Source organism: Schistocerca piceifrons, unplaced genomic scaffold, assembly GCF_021461385.2.
Source record: "Schistocerca piceifrons isolate TAMUIC-IGC-003096 unplaced genomic scaffold, iqSchPice1.1 HiC_scaffold_99, whole genome shotgun sequence".
Taxonomy (NCBI): domain Eukaryota; kingdom Metazoa; phylum Arthropoda; class Insecta; order Orthoptera; family Acrididae; genus Schistocerca; species Schistocerca piceifrons.
Window position 1 is genome coordinate 1 of NW_025729266.1, and position 12082 is coordinate 12082.

The 12082-nt window shown below is 48.7% G+C and overlaps 10 non-coding genes across 10 annotated transcripts; all 10 read right to left on the bottom strand.

Annotated features, from left to right (window-relative positions):
- Positions 1 to 1014: 1014 nt before the first annotated feature.
- On the bottom strand, positions 1015 to 1133 carry LOC124774805. Its single transcript, XR_007015513.1, has one exon. It is a non-coding gene; the product is annotated as a 5S ribosomal RNA (ribosomal RNA).
- Positions 1134 to 2148: 1015 nt separating this feature from the next.
- LOC124774816 lies at positions 2149 to 2267 on the bottom strand. The gene has a single exon (XR_007015524.1). It is a non-coding gene; the product is annotated as a 5S ribosomal RNA (ribosomal RNA).
- Positions 2268 to 3283: 1016 nt separating this feature from the next.
- On the bottom strand, positions 3284 to 3402 carry LOC124774828. Its single transcript, XR_007015535.1, has one exon. It is a non-coding gene; the product is annotated as a 5S ribosomal RNA (ribosomal RNA).
- A 1015-nt stretch (positions 3403 to 4417) lies between these two features.
- On the bottom strand, positions 4418 to 4538 carry LOC124774842. The gene has a single exon (XR_007015548.1). It is a non-coding gene; the product is annotated as a 5S ribosomal RNA (ribosomal RNA).
- Positions 4539 to 5553: 1015 nt separating this feature from the next.
- On the bottom strand, positions 5554 to 5672 carry LOC124774840. Its single transcript, XR_007015546.1, has one exon. It is a non-coding gene; the product is annotated as a 5S ribosomal RNA (ribosomal RNA).
- Positions 5673 to 6687: 1015 nt separating this feature from the next.
- Positions 6688 to 6806, bottom strand: LOC124774845. Its single transcript, XR_007015551.1, has one exon. It is a non-coding gene; the product is annotated as a 5S ribosomal RNA (ribosomal RNA).
- Positions 6807 to 7821: 1015 nt separating this feature from the next.
- LOC124774806 lies at positions 7822 to 7940 on the bottom strand. The gene has a single exon (XR_007015514.1). It is a non-coding gene; the product is annotated as a 5S ribosomal RNA (ribosomal RNA).
- Positions 7941 to 8955: 1015 nt separating this feature from the next.
- On the bottom strand, positions 8956 to 9074 carry LOC124774807. Its single transcript, XR_007015515.1, has one exon. It is a non-coding gene; the product is annotated as a 5S ribosomal RNA (ribosomal RNA).
- Positions 9075 to 10090: 1016 nt separating this feature from the next.
- On the bottom strand, positions 10091 to 10209 carry LOC124774808. The gene has a single exon (XR_007015516.1). It is a non-coding gene; the product is annotated as a 5S ribosomal RNA (ribosomal RNA).
- Positions 10210 to 11224: 1015 nt separating this feature from the next.
- LOC124774809 lies at positions 11225 to 11343 on the bottom strand. Its single transcript, XR_007015517.1, has one exon. It is a non-coding gene; the product is annotated as a 5S ribosomal RNA (ribosomal RNA).
- Between the last annotated feature and the right edge of the window lie 739 nt (positions 11344 to 12082).

A 12082-nucleotide genomic window follows, 5' to 3' on the forward strand; every position in this document is an offset into this window, starting at 1 on the left:
CCCATATAATGTTGGCGCATGGCAGAATTCGCATTCGGTTCTTATCCCAACACACACAAAATCTTACTTTTCGGTCGAAAGCAGCCGCATTTTTTTTTTATTGACAATTCGTCACGTTAGCGCGAACGCAATCCTGAGTTCCAAAACTTATGAGCCGGAAGGACGTGCTTCGTGTTTTTTTTTTTTTTTTTGTGAGCTTTATAAATTTATTTATTAACATTACATCGTTACAAGGTAACAACTTTACAACATAAAACATGAACAGAATTGTAATTGTAAGCACTTCCTTCCGCAATCCGACGTGCCAGCAGAGCGACTGCCGAACTAGCGGGCGCGCCGCCGTGTGTGTGAGACGCGCAGCTTCTCGTTGCACCTCCTGTCATCCGCTTGGCGCGTGCAGCCTTCGACACTCGCGGAAGACGCATCTTGTCCCTGGTGTCCAGTGGATGGCTGGCGCGCGGCCGACCGGCGTATGGCCTGTACGGGGTGTGGAAGTTCCTGTTGGAGGGCGCCACTGCTGGCGATGTGAGCTTCCTCGCATCAGACGAGATGTTTGCGTAATTTGCAGTGCATTCGCACCATTCCTATCGCTGTCCCTGTCCCCGTCCCGACTTGTCCCGACTTTGCTCGACTGCCGCTCGCTGCCGCTCGGGTCGTGGCCCATATAACAGCGCAAGCACAAGAAACGTCTGCAGGAGATGAGGAGACGAGACGAGACGACTAAAGAATAACTTTATGATTACATATCGAAGTAGGAATTGTACACCGCTACACAACAACAGGCGCTGACGTATTTCAGAACATATCTGCCGATTCGTACTGTTTTGTCGTTTTCAAAGACTTCCTGGCGAACTTGGTTAGCACATTCTCCCTCAAACTGAGACAATTACTGCAATTTCGTACTTTATGGTCATTACAGTAGTTTAAAATGCTTAAGCAAGAATCTTTGTCACAACACAACGGTGGTATGGAAAGAGGGCGGTATAAAAAAAAAAAAAAAAGTAAATGAAGGGGAGCCAACAGCACGTGGTGTTCCCAGGCGGTCACCCATCCAAGTACTAACCACGCCCGATGTTGCTTAACTTCGGTGATCGGACGAGAACCGGTGTACTCAACATGGTATGGCCGTTGGCGCCCATATAATGTTGGCGCATGGCAGAATTCGCATTCGGTTCTTATCCCAACACACACAAAATCTTACTTTTCGGTCGAAAGCAGCCGCATTTTTTTTTTATTGACAATTCGTCACGTTAGCGCGAACGCAATCCTGAGTTCCAAAACTTATGAGCCGGAAGGACGTGCTTCGTGTTTTTTTTTTTTTTTTTGTGAGCTTTATAAATTTATTTATTAACATTACATCGTTACAAGGTAACAACTTTACAACATAAAACATGAACAGAATTGTAATTGTAAGCACTTCCTTCCGCAATCCGACGTGCCAGCAGAGCGACTGCCGAACTAGCGGGCGCGCCGCCGTGTGTGTGAGACGCGCAGCTTCTCGTTGCACCTCCTGTCATCCGCTTGGCGCGTGCAGCCTTCGACACTCGCGGAAGACGCATCTTGTCCCTGGTGTCCAGTGGATGGCTGGCGCGCGGCCGACCGGCGTATGGCCTGTACGGGGTGTGGAAGTTCCTGTTGGAGGGCGCCACTGCTGGCGATGTGAGCTTCCTCGCATCAGACGAGATGTTTGCGTAATTTGCAGTGCATTCGCACCATTCCTATCGCTGTCCCTGTCCCCGTCCCGACTTGTCCCGACTTTGCTCGACTGCCGCTCGCTGCCGCTCGGGTCGTGGCCCATATAACAGCGCAAGCACAAGAAACGTCTGCAGGAGATGAGGAGACGAGACGAGACGACTAAAGAATAACTTTATGATTACATATCGAAGTAGGAATTGTACACCGCTACACAACAACAGGCGCTGACGTATTTCAGAACATATCTGCCGATTCGTACTGTTTTGTCGTTTTCAAAGACTTCCTGGCGAACTTGGTTAGCACATTCTCCCTCAAACTGAGACAATTACTGCAATTTCGTACTTTATGGTCATTACAGTAGTTTAAAATGCTTAAGCAAGAATCTTTGTCACAACACAACGGTGGTATGGAAAGAGGGCGGTATAAAAAAAAAAAAAAAAGTAAATGAAGGGGAGCCAACAGCACGTGGTGTTCCCAGGCGGTCACCCATCCAAGTACTAACCACGCCCGATGTTGCTTAACTTCGGTGATCGGACGAGAACCGGTGTACTCAACATGGTATGGCCGTTGGCGCCCATATAATGTTGGCGCATGGCAGAATTCGCATTCGGTTCTTATCCCAACACACACAAAATCTTACTTTTCGGTCGAAAGCAGCCGCATTTTTTTTTTATTGACAATTCGTCACGTTAGCGCGAACGCAATCCTGAGTTCCAAAACTTATGAGCCGGAAGGACGTGCTTCGTGTTTTTTTTTTTTTTTTTTGTGAGCTTTATAAATTTATTTATTAACATTACATCGTTACAAGGTAACAACTTTACAACATAAAACATGAACAGAATTGTAATTGTAAGCACTTCCTTCCGCAATCCGACGTGCCAGCAGAGCGACTGCCGAACTAGCGGGCGCGCCGCCGTGTGTGTGAGACGCGCAGCTTCTCGTTGCACCTCCTGTCATCCGCTTGGCGCGTGCAGCCTTCGACACTCGCGGAAGACGCATCTTGTCCCTGGTGTCCAGTGGATGGCTGGCGCGCGGCCGACCGGCGTATGGCCTGTACGGGGTGTGGAAGTTCCTGTTGGAGGGCGCCACTGCTGGCGATGTGAGCTTCCTCGCATCAGACGAGATGTTTGCGTAATTTGCAGTGCATTCGCACCATTCCTATCGCTGTCCCTGTCCCCGTCCCGACTTGTCCCGACTTTGCTCGACTGCCGCTCGCTGCCGCTCGGGTCGTGGCCCATATAACAGCGCAAGCACAAGAAACGTCTGCAGGAGATGAGGAGACGAGACGAGACGACTAAAGAATAACTTTATGATTACATATCGAAGTAGGAATTGTACACCGCTACACAACAACAGGCGCTGACGTATTTCAGAACATATCTGCCGATTCGTACTGTTTTGTCGTTTTCAAAGACTTCCTGGCGAACTTGGTTAGCACATTCTCCCTCAAACTGAGACAATTACTGCAATTTCGTACTTTATGGTCATTACAGTAGTTTAAAATGCTTAAGCAAGAATCTTTGTCACAACACAACGGTGGTATGGAAAGAGGGCGGTATAAAAAAAAAAAAAAAAGTAAATGAAGGGGAGCCAACAGCACGTGGTGTTCCCAGGCGGTCACCCATCCAAGTACTAACCACGCCCGATGTTGCTTAACTTCGGTGATCGGACGAGAACCGGTGTACTCAACATGGTATGGCCGTTGGCGCCCATATAATGTTGGCGCATGGCAGAATTCGCATTCGGTTCTTATCCCAACACACACAAAATCTTACTTTTCGGTCGAAAGCAGCCGCATTTTTTTTTTATTGACAATTCGTCACGTTAGCGCGAACGCAATCCTGAGTTCCAAAACTTATGAGCCGGAAGGACGTGCTTCGTGTTTTTTTTTTTTTTTTTGTGAGCTTTATAAATTTATTTATTAACATTACATCGTTACAAGGTAACAACTTTACAACATAAAACATGAACAGAATTGTAATTGTAAGCACTTCCTTCCGCAATCCGACGTGCCAGCAGAGCGACTGCCGAACTAGCGGGCGCGCCGCCGTGTGTGTGAGACGCGCAGCTTCTCGTTGCACCTCCTGTCATCCGCTTGGCGCGTGCAGCCTTCGACACTCGCGGAAGACGCATCTTGTCCCTGGTGTCCAGTGGATGGCTGGCGCGCGGCCGACCGGCGTATGGCCTGTACGGGGTGTGGAAGTTCCTGTTGGAGGGCGCCACTGCTGGCGATGTGAGCTTCCTCGCATCAGACGAGATGTTTGCGTAATTTGCAGTGCATTCGCACCATTCCTATCGCTGTCCCTGTCCCCGTCCCGACTTGTCCCGACTTTGCTCGACTGCCGCTCGCTGCCGCTCGGGTCGTGGCCCATATAACAGCGCAAGCACAAGAAACGTCTGCAGGAGATGAGGAGACGAGACGAGACGACTAAAGAATAACTTTATGATTACATATCGAAGTAGGAATTGTACACCGCTACACAACAACAGGCGCTGACGTATTTCAGAACATATCTGCCGATTCGTACTGTTTTGTCGTTTTCAAAGACTTCCTGGCGAACTTGGTTAGCACATTCTCCCTCAAACTGAGACAATTACTGCAATTTCGTACTTTATGGTCATTACAGTAGTTTAAAATGCTTAAGCAAGAATCTTTGTCACAACACAACGGTGGTATGGAAAGAGGGCGGTATAAAAAAAAAAAAAAAAGTAAATGAAGGGGAGCCAACAGCACGTGGTGTTCCCAGGCGGTCACCCATCCAAGTACTAACCACGCCCGATGTTGCTTAACTTCGGTGATCGGACGAGAACCGGTGTGTACTCAACATGGTATGGCCGTTGGCGCCCATATAATGTTGGCGCATGGCAGAATTCGCATTCGGTTCTTATCCCAACACACACAAAATCTTACTTTTCGGTCGAAAGCAGCCGCATTTTTTTTTTATTGACAATTCGTCACGTTAGCGCGAACGCAATCCTGAGTTCCAAAACTTATGAGCCGGAAGGACGTGCTTCGTGTTTTTTTTTTTTTTTTTGTGAGCTTTATAAATTTATTTATTAACATTACATCGTTACAAGGTAACAACTTTACAACATAAAACATGAACAGAATTGTAATTGTAAGCACTTCCTTCCGCAATCCGACGTGCCAGCAGAGCGACTGCCGAACTAGCGGGCGCGCCGCCGTGTGTGTGAGACGCGCAGCTTCTCGTTGCACCTCCTGTCATCCGCTTGGCGCGTGCAGCCTTCGACACTCGCGGAAGACGCATCTTGTCCCTGGTGTCCAGTGGATGGCTGGCGCGCGGCCGACCGGCGTATGGCCTGTACGGGGTGTGGAAGTTCCTGTTGGAGGGCGCCACTGCTGGCGATGTGAGCTTCCTCGCATCAGACGAGATGTTTGCGTAATTTGCAGTGCATTCGCACCATTCCTATCGCTGTCCCTGTCCCCGTCCCGACTTGTCCCGACTTTGCTCGACTGCCGCTCGCTGCCGCTCGGGTCGTGGCCCATATAACAGCGCAAGCACAAGAAACGTCTGCAGGAGATGAGGAGACGAGACGAGACGACTAAAGAATAACTTTATGATTACATATCGAAGTAGGAATTGTACACCGCTACACAACAACAGGCGCTGACGTATTTCAGAACATATCTGCCGATTCGTACTGTTTTGTCGTTTTCAAAGACTTCCTGGCGAACTTGGTTAGCACATTCTCCCTCAAACTGAGACAATTACTGCAATTTCGTACTTTATGGTCATTACAGTAGTTTAAAATGCTTAAGCAAGAATCTTTGTCACAACACAACGGTGGTATGGAAAGAGGGCGGTATAAAAAAAAAAAAAAAAGTAAATGAAGGGGAGCCAACAGCACGTGGTGTTCCCAGGCGGTCACCCATCCAAGTACTAACCACGCCCGATGTTGCTTAACTTCGGTGATCGGACGAGAACCGGTGTACTCAACATGGTATGGCCGTTGGCGCCCATATAATGTTGGCGCATGGCAGAATTCGCATTCGGTTCTTATCCCAACACACACAAAATCTTACTTTTCGGTCGAAAGCAGCCGCATTTTTTTTTTATTGACAATTCGTCACGTTAGCGCGAACGCAATCCTGAGTTCCAAAACTTATGAGCCGGAAGGACGTGCTTCGTGTTTTTTTTTTTTTTTTTGTGAGCTTTATAAATTTATTTATTAACATTACATCGTTACAAGGTAACAACTTTACAACATAAAACATGAACAGAATTGTAATTGTAAGCACTTCCTTCCGCAATCCGACGTGCCAGCAGAGCGACTGCCGAACTAGCGGGCGCGCCGCCGTGTGTGTGAGACGCGCAGCTTCTCGTTGCACCTCCTGTCATCCGCTTGGCGCGTGCAGCCTTCGACACTCGCGGAAGACGCATCTTGTCCCTGGTGTCCAGTGGATGGCTGGCGCGCGGCCGACCGGCGTATGGCCTGTACGGGGTGTGGAAGTTCCTGTTGGAGGGCGCCACTGCTGGCGATGTGAGCTTCCTCGCATCAGACGAGATGTTTGCGTAATTTGCAGTGCATTCGCACCATTCCTATCGCTGTCCCTGTCCCCGTCCCGACTTGTCCCGACTTTGCTCGACTGCCGCTCGCTGCCGCTCGGGTCGTGGCCCATATAACAGCGCAAGCACAAGAAACGTCTGCAGGAGATGAGGAGACGAGACGAGACGACTAAAGAATAACTTTATGATTACATATCGAAGTAGGAATTGTACACCGCTACACAACAACAGGCGCTGACGTATTTCAGAACATATCTGCCGATTCGTACTGTTTTGTCGTTTTCAAAGACTTCCTGGCGAACTTGGTTAGCACATTCTCCCTCAAACTGAGACAATTACTGCAATTTCGTACTTTATGGTCATTACAGTAGTTTAAAATGCTTAAGCAAGAATCTTTGTCACAACACAACGGTGGTATGGAAAGAGGGCGGTATAAAAAAAAAAAAAAAAGTAAATGAAGGGGAGCCAACAGCACGTGGTGTTCCCAGGCGGTCACCCATCCAAGTACTAACCACGCCCGATGTTGCTTAACTTCGGTGATCGGACGAGAACCGGTGTACTCAACATGGTATGGCCGTTGGCGCCCATATAATGTTGGCGCATGGCAGAATTCGCATTCGGTTCTTATCCCAACACACACAAAATCTTACTTTTCGGTCGAAAGCAGCCGCATTTTTTTTTTATTGACAATTCGTCACGTTAGCGCGAACGCAATCCTGAGTTCCAAAACTTATGAGCCGGAAGGACGTGCTTCGTGTTTTTTTTTTTTTTTTTGTGAGCTTTATAAATTTATTTATTAACATTACATCGTTACAAGGTAACAACTTTACAACATAAAACATGAACAGAATTGTAATTGTAAGCACTTCCTTCCGCAATCCGACGTGCCAGCAGAGCGACTGCCGAACTAGCGGGCGCGCCGCCGTGTGTGTGAGACGCGCAGCTTCTCGTTGCACCTCCTGTCATCCGCTTGGCGCGTGCAGCCTTCGACACTCGCGGAAGACGCATCTTGTCCCTGGTGTCCAGTGGATGGCTGGCGCGCGGCCGACCGGCGTATGGCCTGTACGGGGTGTGGAAGTTCCTGTTGGAGGGCGCCACTGCTGGCGATGTGAGCTTCCTCGCATCAGACGAGATGTTTGCGTAATTTGCAGTGCATTCGCACCATTCCTATCGCTGTCCCTGTCCCCGTCCCGACTTGTCCCGACTTTGCTCGACTGCCGCTCGCTGCCGCTCGGGTCGTGGCCCATATAACAGCGCAAGCACAAGAAACGTCTGCAGGAGATGAGGAGACGAGACGAGACGACTAAAGAATAACTTTATGATTACATATCGAAGTAGGAATTGTACACCGCTACACAACAACAGGCGCTGACGTATTTCAGAACATATCTGCCGATTCGTACTGTTTTGTCGTTTTCAAAGACTTCCTGGCGAACTTGGTTAGCACATTCTCCCTCAAACTGAGACAATTACTGCAATTTCGTACTTTATGGTCATTACAGTAGTTTAAAATGCTTAAGCAAGAATCTTTGTCACAACACAACGGTGGTATGGAAAGAGGGCGGTATAAAAAAAAAAAAAAAAGTAAATGAAGGGGAGCCAACAGCACGTGGTGTTCCCAGGCGGTCACCCATCCAAGTACTAACCACGCCCGATGTTGCTTAACTTCGGTGATCGGACGAGAACCGGTGTACTCAACATGGTATGGCCGTTGGCGCCCATATAATGTTGGCGCATGGCAGAATTCGCATTCGGTTCTTATCCCAACACACACAAAATCTTACTTTTCGGTCGAAAGCAGCCGCATTTTTTTTTTATTGACAATTCGTCACGTTAGCGCGAACGCAATCCTGAGTTCCAAAACTTATGAGCCGGAAGGACGTGCTTCGTGTTTTTTTTTTTTTTTTTGTGAGCTTTATAAATTTATTTATTAACATTACATCGTTACAAGGTAACAACTTTACAACATAAAACATGAACAGAATTGTAATTGTAAGCACTTCCTTCCGCAATCCGACGTGCCAGCAGAGCGACTGCCGAACTAGCGGGCGCGCCGCCGTGTGTGTGAGACGCGCAGCTTCTCGTTGCACCTCCTGTCATCCGCTTGGCGCGTGCAGCCTTCGACACTCGCGGAAGACGCATCTTGTCCCTGGTGTCCAGTGGATGGCTGGCGCGCGGCCGACCGGCGTATGGCCTGTACGGGGTGTGGAAGTTCCTGTTGGAGGGCGCCACTGCTGGCGATGTGAGCTTCCTCGCATCAGACGAGATGTTTGCGTAATTTGCAGTGCATTCGCACCATTCCTATCGCTGTCCCTGTCCCCGTCCCGACTTGTCCCGACTTTGCTCGACTGCCGCTCGCTGCCGCTCGGGTCGTGGCCCATATAACAGCGCAAGCACAAGAAACGTCTGCAGGAGATGAGGAGACGAGACGAGACGACTAAAGAATAACTTTATGATTACATATCGAAGTAGGAATTGTACACCGCTACACAACAACAGGCGCTGACGTATTTCAGAACATATCTGCCGATTCGTACTGTTTTGTCGTTTTCAAAGACTTCCTGGCGAACTTGGTTAGCACATTCTCCCTCAAACTGAGACAATTACTGCAATTTCGTACTTTATGGTCATTACAGTAGTTTAAAATGCTTAAGCAAGAATCTTTGTCACAACACAACGGTGGTATGGAAAGAGGGCGGTATAAAAAAAAAAAAAAAAGTAAATGAAGGGGAGCCAACAGCACGTGGTGTTCCCAGGCGGTCACCCATCCAAGTACTAACCACGCCCGATGTTGCTTAACTTCGGTGATCGGACGAGAACCGGTGTACTCAACATGGTATGGCCGTTGGCGCCCATATAATGTTGGCGCATGGCAGAATTCGCATTCGGTTCTTATCCCAACACACACAAAATCTTACTTTTCGGTCGAAAGCAGCCGCATTTTTTTTTTATTGACAATTCGTCACGTTAGCGCGAACGCAATCCTGAGTTCCAAAACTTATGAGCCGGAAGGACGTGCTTCGTGTTTTTTTTTTTTTTTTTTGTGAGCTTTATAAATTTATTTATTAACATTACATCGTTACAAGGTAACAACTTTACAACATAAAACATGAACAGAATTGTAATTGTAAGCACTTCCTTCCGCAATCCGACGTGCCAGCAGAGCGACTGCCGAACTAGCGGGCGCGCCGCCGTGTGTGTGAGACGCGCAGCTTCTCGTTGCACCTCCTGTCATCCGCTTGGCGCGTGCAGCCTTCGACACTCGCGGAAGACGCATCTTGTCCCTGGTGTCCAGTGGATGGCTGGCGCGCGGCCGACCGGCGTATGGCCTGTACGGGGTGTGGAAGTTCCTGTTGGAGGGCGCCACTGCTGGCGATGTGAGCTTCCTCGCATCAGACGAGATGTTTGCGTAATTTGCAGTGCATTCGCACCATTCCTATCGCTGTCCCTGTCCCCGTCCCGACTTGTCCCGACTTTGCTCGACTGCCGCTCGCTGCCGCTCGGGTCGTGGCCCATATAACAGCGCAAGCACAAGAAACGTCTGCAGGAGATGAGGAGACGAGACGAGACGACTAAAGAATAACTTTATGATTACATATCGAAGTAGGAATTGTACACCGCTACACAACAACAGGCGCTGACGTATTTCAGAACATATCTGCCGATTCGTACTGTTTTGTCGTTTTCAAAGACTTCCTGGCGAACTTGGTTAGCACATTCTCCCTCAAACTGAGACAATTACTGCAATTTCGTACTTTATGGTCATTACAGTAGTTTAAAATGCTTAAGCAAGAATCTTTGTCACAACACAACGGTGGTATGGAAAGAGGGCGGTATAAAAAAAAAAAAAAAAGTAAATGAAGGGGAGCCAACAGCACGTGGTGTTCCCAGGCGGTCACCCATCCAAGTACTAACCACGCCCGATGTTGCTTAACTTCGGTGATCGGACGAGAACCGGTGTACTCAACATGGTATGGCCGTTGGCGCCCATATAATGTTGGCGCATGGCAGAATTCGCATTCGGTTCTTATCCCAACACACACAAAATCTTACTTTTCGGTCGAAAGCAGCCGCATTTTTTTTTTATTGACAATTCGTCACGTTAGCGCGAACGCAATCCTGAGTTCCAAAACTTATGAGCCGGAAGGACGTGCTTCGTGTTTTTTTTTTTTTTTTTGTGAGCTTTATAAATTTATTTATTAACATTACATCGTTACAAGGTAACAACTTTACAACATAAAACATGAACAGAATTGTAATTGTAAGCACTTCCTTCCGCAATCCGACGTGCCAGCAGAGCGACTGCCGAACTAGCGGGCGCGCCGCCGTGTGTGTGAGACGCGCAGCTTCTCGTTGCACCTCCTGTCATCCGCTTGGCGCGTGCAGCCTTCGACACTCGCGGAAGACGCATCTTGTCCCTGGTGTCCAGTGGATGGCTGGCGCGCGGCCGACCGGCGTATGGCCTGTACGGGGTGTGGAAGTTCCTGTTGGAGGGCGCCACTGCTGGCGATGTGAGCTTCCTCGCATCAGACGAGATGTTTGCGTAATTTGCAGTGCATTCGCACCATTCCTATCGCTGTCCCTGTCCCCGTCCCGACTTGTCCCGACTTTGCTCGACTGCCGCTCGCTGCCGCTCGGGTCGTGGCCCATATAACAGCGCAAGCACAAGAAACGTCTGCAGGAGATGAGGAGACGAGACGAGACGACTAAAGAATAACTTTATGATTACATATCGAAGTAGGAATTGTACACCGCTACACAACAACAGGCGCTGACGTATTTCAGAACATATCTGCCGATTCGTACTGTTTTGTCGTTTTCAAAGACTTCCTGGCGAACTTGGTTAGCACATTCTCCCTCAAACTGAGACAATTACTGCAATTTCGTACTTTATGGTCATTACAGTAGTTTAAAATGCTTAAGCAAGAATCTTTGTCACAACACAACGGTGGTATGGAAAGAGGGCGGTATAAAAAAAAAAAAAAAAGTAAATGAAGGGGAGCCAACAGCACGTGGTGTTCCCAGGCGGTCACCCATCCAAGTACTAACCACGCCCGATGTTGCTTAACTTCGGTGATCGGACGAGAACCGGTGTACTCAACATGGTATGGCCGTTGGCGCCCATATAATGTTGGCGCATGGCAGAATTCGCATTCGGTTCTTATCCCAACACACACAAAATCTTACTTTTCGGTCGAAAGCAGCCGCATTTTTTTTTTATTGACAATTCGTCACGTTAGCGCGAACGCAATCCTGAGTTCCAAAACTTATGAGCCGGAAGGACGTGCTTCGTGTTTTTTTTTTTTTTTTTGTGAGCTTTATAAATTTATTTATTAACATTACATCGTTACAAGGTAACAACTTTACAACATAAAACATGAACAGAATTGTAATTGTAAGCACTTCCTTCCGCAATCCGACGTGCCAGCAGAGCGACTGCCGAACTAGCGGGCGCGCCGCCGTGTGTGTGAGACGCGCAGCTTCTCGTTGCACCTCCTGTCATCCGCTTGGCGCGTGCAGCCTTCGACACTCGCGGAAGACGCATCTTGTCCCTGGTGTCCAGTGGATGGCTGGCGCGCGGCCGACCGGCGTATGGCCTGTACGGGGTGTGGAAGTTCCTGTTGGAGGGCGCCACTGCTGGCGATGTGAGCTTCCTCGCATCAGACGAGATGTTTGCGTAATTTGCAGTGCATTCGCACCATTCCTATCGCTGTCCCTGTCCCCGTCCCGACTTGTCCCGACTTTGCTCGACTGCCGCTCGCTGCCGCTCGGGTCGTGGCCCATATAACAGCGCAAGCACAAGAAACGTCTGCAGGAGATGAGGAGACGAGACGAGACGACTAAAGAATAACTTTATG